This window comes from Sprattus sprattus, assembly GCF_963457725.1.
Source record: "Sprattus sprattus genome assembly, chromosome: 12".
Classification (NCBI taxonomy): domain Eukaryota; kingdom Metazoa; phylum Chordata; class Actinopteri; order Clupeiformes; family Clupeidae; genus Sprattus; species Sprattus sprattus.
In genome coordinates, this window is record NC_137910.1 from 10207801 (window position 1) to 10215300 (window position 7500).

The 7500-nt window shown below is 49.8% G+C and overlaps 1 protein-coding gene across 1 annotated transcript in view; it reads left to right on the forward strand.

Annotated features, from left to right (window-relative positions):
* Positions 1 to 7500, forward strand: part of ndst2a (N-deacetylase/N-sulfotransferase (heparan glucosaminyl) 2a) — a 118986-nt gene that overhangs the window by 59748 nt on the left and 51738 nt on the right. The window lies entirely within an intron of this gene.

The window sequence follows — 7500 nt, forward strand, 5'->3', positions numbered from 1 at the left end:
GGGGCTCGCTGTGGGTTGGATTGGGTGGTGGGGGGGGGGGGGGGGGGGGGGGCTGTTCTTTTGTTCTGTAGGTCGACAAGTGGATGGTTTGGCGTTGGCAGTTGTTCATTAGTTAATAGCGTTAGCAAGAAGAGAAGACTTGTTTGATGATGTTAATAAAGGCAGGACTGGGCCGCAGTTAAGGGGGAAGCCGCTGTGAGAGTGACTTTGATGAATTCTCAGGCGAGGTTAGTGAAGTTGAGTCACTGAAGCATGTGACTGAGGTTTGTGTCTGCTTGTCTGAGTGTCTGTGTGTCTGCCTGTGTGTCTGAGTGTCTGTGTGTCTGTGTGTGTTTGCGCGCCTGCCTCTCGGTCGGACTTGTTGGCAGAGGTGGCTTGTTCTGAGGGTTTGCCAGAATACCTGGTGAGGGTGAGTGTGTGAGTGTGAGCGTGTGAGCGTGTGTGTTCTCCGTGATGATGTACTTCATTATTAATTAGCCCTGTTGGGGCCTGGCAGCTCCTCTCAGGTGCCCCAAGAGCCCTCATGCCCAATCACACACACAACTGAGGGGATCTCTCCTTCATGCCCTTAAACACACACACACACACACACACACACACACACACACACAACTGAGGGGATCTCTCCTTCATGCACTTAAGAACACCAAGACACACACACACATCTGAGGGGATCTTTCCATGTCTCTTCATGCCCTTAAGAACACCGACACACACTCACACACACACACAGTCTCTGTCTCTTTCCTCACCGAAATATAAAAAAAAAACTGCTCTCATTGAAGCTTGGCTAGTCTGTCCAAACTGCCAGATTTCTTAGTGCTACAAACATTCTATTAATTCTGGAAAAAGTCTAGGTAAGAGGTCTTTTTTTTCCCGAACAGCATGGTTTTTTTTGGGACATTTCTCTGTGACTTGAGACTTGCCCATACCTTTTTAAAAAGGAAATATTTGAAAACGTATACCTTCAAGGGTGACAGGAAGAGTTTGTGAGCGAGGGAGAGAATGCTGCGTGAGGGTAAATAACAAATAAAGACTGATAGAGTAATAGAGACCCCAGGGTGGAGAGAGCCAGTGGTTGCTGAAAAGCATCAGGCACACACACACAGACGCACACACACACAGACGCACACACACACACAGACGCACACACACACACAGACGCACACACACACACAGACGCACACACACACACAGACGCACACACACACACAGACGCACACACACACACAGACGCACACACACACACAGACGCACACACACACACACAGACGCACACACACACACACAGACGCACACACACACACACAGACGCACACACACACACACAGACGCACACACACACACAGACGCACACACACACACAGACGCACACACACACACACAGACGCACACACACACACAGACGCACACACACACACAGACGCACACACACACACACAGACGCACACACACACACAGATGCACACACAGGGATGGGGGGGTGGCAGAGTGACGGAGACAGGCCCAGGGTGGCGAGAGCCAGTGGTTGCTGGAAAGCATCTGGCTCTTGGGGCGCTTCTGAGCGCTGACAGAGGGGTTTAGAGAGGTTACTGGACGCAGTGGGACTCGGCTGGCCGCGGGTCAAAAGGCTCTCTGCTCGCTTCTCAGAGACCGCTTCCCATGGGCAAATAAAATGGTGCACGCAGCTTGGTGCTGTAAACAGCCATTTTAAACAGCTGGACAGCAAACTGAAACGACTCCTCTTAAATGTCTTGCTCAAGGGCGTTGGAGCAGAAGCCTATGCCATAAAGTTGTGCGTACACACACACACACACACACACACACACACACACACACACGTACAGACACCACTGGCTTGCGGAACAGATCAGACAAAAGAGGTCTGGCTGTGTACTTGTGTGTGTGGTTGTACTAGTGTGTTTGTGTGTGCATGCACTGAAATAGAATGGTATTTGGATTTGTTACGACTATTTTTCTTGACCTGGTAGCCTGTGTATCTCACTTATTATACTCTCTCTCTCTCTCTCTTGCTCTCTCTCTCTCTCTCTCTCTTGCGCTCTCTCTCTCTCTCTATCTCTCTATCCCTCCTCCTTTCAGTGCCTCTGCCTTTCCTGCAGCTGTCTAAAGCCTTTTCTCTGGTTGACTGTCTTTCCGTGTGTAAGTGTGTACTTTGTTCACGCTGCGTTCTCACCGCTATCCACTCTCCGCCTCTCTCTGCTTTGATTCCCAAGCTTGGATATAGTGATGAAAAATCCGCTTCCCCCCCCCCACACACACACACACACACACACACACACACACACACACACACACACACACACACACACACACACAACTGAGCCACTCCCCTCCCCTCGCTCTTGTTTCTGTCACACTCATTCAGAGGAGAGGGAAGCCAAAGTAGGCCTGGTATCCAGCTTTTTACTTGCCCACGTGAATACACACAAGCACATGTACACGCACACAAGCACAAGCAAAGAAACGCACACACACACACACACACACACACACACACACACACACACGCACACACGCACGCACGCGCCTGCACCCCTTCTCTGATCAGCCCCATACAGACAGTCCAAAGGGACGTCTACTCTGACAGGGGAGAAAAGAGCCAGTAGAAGAGGCCTGTAGTTGGGTGGAGACTGAGAGTGTGTGTGTGTCTGTGTCTGTGTCTGTGTTTGTGTCCCTGTTGAGTCCAGTAGAAGAGGCCTGTGGTTGGGTGGAGACTCTGTGTTTGTGTCCCTGTTGAGTCCAGTAGAAGAGGCCTGTGGTTGGGTGGAGACTCTGTGTTTGTGTCCCTGTTGAGTCCAGTAGAAGAGGCCTGTGGTTGGGTGGAGACTCTGTGTTTGTGTCCCTGTTGAGTCCAGTAGAAGAGGCCTGTGGTTGGGTGGAGACTCTGTGTTTGTGTCCCTGTTGAGTCCAGTAGACGCAGTCTGGCAGCGCAGGAGGAGGATGCTGCTCTCCTCCATCAGCCATCGCTCAGCCTCACTGCTGCTCGCCCATTTATCTCACAGACGCTTATTGTTCTTTCACTCTCTCTTTCACTCTCTCCGTTTGACCCTTATTTCTCTCTCTCTCTCTCTCTCTCTCTCTCTCTCTCTCTCTCTCTTTCACTCTCTCTCACTCTCTCCGTTTGACCCTTATTTAGAGGCTGGCTTTGTCCTGCTCTCATTACGGAATGTTCTCTTCAACCCTCGCATGTACGCTCCTCTCGGTCCCCCTCTGTTTTGCCCCCTTGCTAAACAACATTCAGTTTTCACTCACTTACTCTCCCCCTCCTCTCCTCTCTTCCCCAACTAGGATGTGCTCTCTCTCTCTCTCTCTCTCTCTCTCTCTCTCTCTCTCTCTCTCTCTCTCTCTCTCTCTCTCTCTCTCTCTCTCTCTCTCTCTCCGCGTGCGTTGGGGTTTGGACTGGGGCTCCAGTGACTGGCAGCTCCGTTGTGCCGGCTGTCGCCAGCGGTCGTTCTTTTCAGCTGGGGCCGAGACGGGGGCCCTGTGCTAAATTGGAAACAGCGTAGCGCTAATCAAATGTCACAGAGATGTAGCAGTCTCGTCTCAGAAGGGTGTTCCTGCTGTTGCTACCTCATCGCTCCTTTACCCCCTCCATCACCCCCACCAAACCCCCCACCCCCCGACACAACCTCCACATTTGATTTTGATCAGGTGCAAGGAAATGCATAGATGCACAACATGAATGAGCCGCCCACCAGAGCACACACACACATACCCCCATGAGTATAATCATGTTTTAATCTTCTGTGTTGTCAGTTGGTGTAGAGTTTCTCACACACCCCAGTGCACACATACACGCCACGCACACACAGACGCACACACGCACGCACGCACAGACGCACAGACACAGAGACTATGTTTTTCACTGAAGCGTTAAATCCCCTCTCCCCTCGCCACCATTAGTTCTGCTAGTGTCCTTATTGGTAAATCTCCAGTGTTTGTGCAGGTGTGTGCTGGTCGATGCAGACACCTTGACTTGTGCGCAGCGTGTGTGTGGGTGTCTCTGTGTTTGCATGCAATCCTGTCCAAGCCATTCTTGTGTGCGAGCGTGTTTGTGAGTGTGTTAACTTCATGGGAAACGGACGACTGTGTGTCGGCTCCTGTGTGTGTGTGTGTGTGTGTGTGTGTGTGTGTGTGTGTTCTCTGCTTGCCGTGCATGGCCGCCCCAGCTGACGGCCCATTGATCGGCGAACATTAAAGCGAGCGAGCGAGCGTAGATGTGATTTCAGGCCCCCACGTCTACCCCTCCTGAAGCCAGTGGATTTCACATTAGCCAATCAATTAGTGCCCCCACGCTCCAGAGGTGAGTAATGGACTCCCTCCGACCGGCCACTGGGAAGCAACAGGACGGAGGGACGTGACGTGAGGCAGGAGTGGCTCCACACGGAGCCCACGGACCAATAGATGCAGGTGTAGAGAGGTTGAGCGTAGAGGTGGAAAGTTATGCTGGTGGGATTTTTACTGTTATGGGGAAACGTGGGCCACGTAATTTGTCAAAAAATGAAAAAGACCTGGAACTGAAATCCCAGGTCTATTTATGATGGTTCAGTAGTTAGGATAACCAAATATTATCGTTATTATTATCCATATGTTTATTATGTTATTAATACAAACAAACATCAGTAAAACCTCATTTTAAGTGTACGTCAGGTCACCAATAAGGAAGCACATAGAAGGACCTATGGAGGACCTGTCCATTAAAGGAAGGCCATATCATAATGCAGTGGTATGTTGAAGGCGTAACCATAATGCACTGGGGTGTGCTGCCATCATCCCTGGTCTTCCTTTGGCACTCGCGCTTAAGAGCGATGGAGGCGATGATGCGGAGATGGATGGCGGGGGCGGAGTGGGGCCTTCTGGTTGGCTGCTCTGGACCAGAGAGCGGAACACAAGGTGTGGAGACGGAGTTTGATAGATCGATGCATCTGGAGGGGTGTGGTGCTGATGCTGGGATTGATAAATGAGTGCTGAGGGTGCACACACACACACACACACACACACACACACAAACTCACACACACACACTCACACACACACACACACACACACACACACACACACACACACACATAGGTGCTGTTTGTGTCTGTGCTGTCTGTGGTGTCTGTGTATCTGTGGCGGTCTGTGTGAGCTGTGTGGAGCAGCTGCAGTCCTGTGTTGACTCTGGGGAGCAGCCAACTCTGATAGCCGCCGTTTGTTTTGGCCTCGCTATCAATATTGGGATAGCCACTGGAGGGTGGAACGCTGCTCTCAGAGGGACTCTGACAATGTGCAGAAGGTGTGTGTGTGTGTGTGTGTGTGTGTGTGTGTGTGTGTGTGTGTGTGTGTGTGTGTGTGTGTGTGTGTGTGTGTGTGTGTGTGTGTGTGTGTGTGTGTGTGTGTGTGTGTGTGTGTGTGTGTGTGTGTGTTGAGGGGCCATGCTTCTGAACTTGAAAGCTGCAGTGTACATGTGTTTTTCAAGGGATTGTTTAGAGCTTAGATATGTGAGAAGACAGAATGTGCCCGTGTGTGTGTGTTTGCTTGCTTGTGTGTGCGTGTGCGGGCTATGTTTGTGTGTTAGAGAGAGAGAGAGTGTGTGTGTGCGTGTGCGTGCGTGTGTGGGCTCTGTGACTATGCTGGATAAGTCTGCAGAGCGGAGATGATCTCCACACTGTTTTTATCTTATTCTACCCCATGGAGAACAAAGGAAAGTTCTGGAGCTTTCAAAACAATTCCACAACTCCCCCTCACTTTATTACTTTACTTATTCCCCCGTCCCTCTCCCTCTTCCTCTTCTTCTTTTGTCTTTTCTCTCTTTTATTCTGTCCTTTCTCTTCCTCCCCCTCTCTCCTGCTCCCTTCCTATGGGCGCTGCTGTTGTGATGGCGGAGCCGTGAGGACTCTGCAGCAGTAATGGCTCCCCCAGACACCACAGCTCCTGCCTGCTAGCCTGCAGACAGTCGAGTGATGAGGGAAGTCTCACTTGTGAGAGGCCAAGAACTAGCTTGCTAACACACACACACTCTCACACACATACACACTCTTTGTGTGTCTCTCTGTGTCGTTGCCCACCCCCTCTCTTTTTCTTCCTCTTTCTTCTTGTTGTTGTCTTTCTCCTGGACTATTCTCTGTTCTTCTTCCAGAGTCCTCTCTTTCCATACGGTTTCTCTGAGTGTGTGTGTGTCTCTGTGTCAGCAGTGTGTCTCAAGCTCTCACACACTTCGTCATTCACAGTTGCCTGGTCACAGTGCATTCAGCCCTGAAATACACAGAACGCGGATTTCTGCCGGAGGAACCTGCGGGCTGTTTTAGAACGCCCTGCACCTTTGTCCGTGTTCTGCAGGAAGCGCCCCAGTAGGAGCTCCGTCAGGGCTGTTTTCAGAGGACAAATAAGTACCTCCTCCGGGGTTTTTAAAATCAGCAAGAATATTTGTTTTACCATTTTATGCAGAGGATACACCTTAATAAATTATAGCTTACATGGTGAACTTATTGAGGTTAAAGTCACTGAATGAACAAAAGCAAAATTTCACCTTAAATATTGGCTTTCATTAATCATAACAGTGCTGGTATATTCATTTATCAAATAATTACAGCTGCCATGAAGCCATTTAATTGAGTGTTAGCAACTTAATAGCGAAATGCAACAGTCGAGTCAACATTTGTGGTCATCCTACCGTTAGAAAACGTCTAGAAAATCTCTGGTTAACTGGTTTAGTGTTTATGCTGCCGCTCGAGAGATCCATCATAATTTAGTTGTGCTTGAAATTGACGTCACGATCGTGGAAAGAAGGCTCCATCTAGTGTGTGCCGTAGTTCCTGCTCCATATAGTGTGTGCCGTAGTTCCTGCTCCATCTAGTATGTGATGTAGTTCCTGCTCCATCTAGTGTGTGCCGTAGTTCCTGCTCCATATAGTGTGTGCCGTAGTTCCTGCTCCATCTAGTATGTGATGTAGTTCCTGCTCCATCTAGTGTGTGCCGTAGTTCCTGCTCCATCTAGTATGTGATGTAGTTCCTGCTCCATCTAGTATGTGATGTAGTTCCTGCTCCATCTAGTATGTGATGTAGTTCCTGCTCCATCTAGTGTGTGCCGTAGTTCCTGCTCCATCTAGTGTGTGCCGTAGTTCCTGCTCCATCTAGTATGTGATGTAGTCCCTGCTCCATCTAGTATGTGATGTAGTTCCTGCTCCATCTAGTATGTGATGTAGTTCCTGCTCCATCTAGTGTGTGCCGTAGTTCCTGCTCCATCTAGTATGTGATGTAGTTCCTGCTCCATCTAGTATGTGATGTAGTTCCTGCTCCATCTAGTATGTGATGTAGTTCCTGCTCCATCTAGTATGTGATGTAGTTCCTGCTCCATCTAGTATGTGATGTAGTTCCTGCTCCATCTTGTCTGTGCTGTAGTTCCTGTTCCACCTGGTATGTGATGTAGTTCCTGCTCCACAGTGGAAACTGTGAGGCTAAAAGAGCTGATTAGGGGGCCTATGGAAACGTTTGCGCC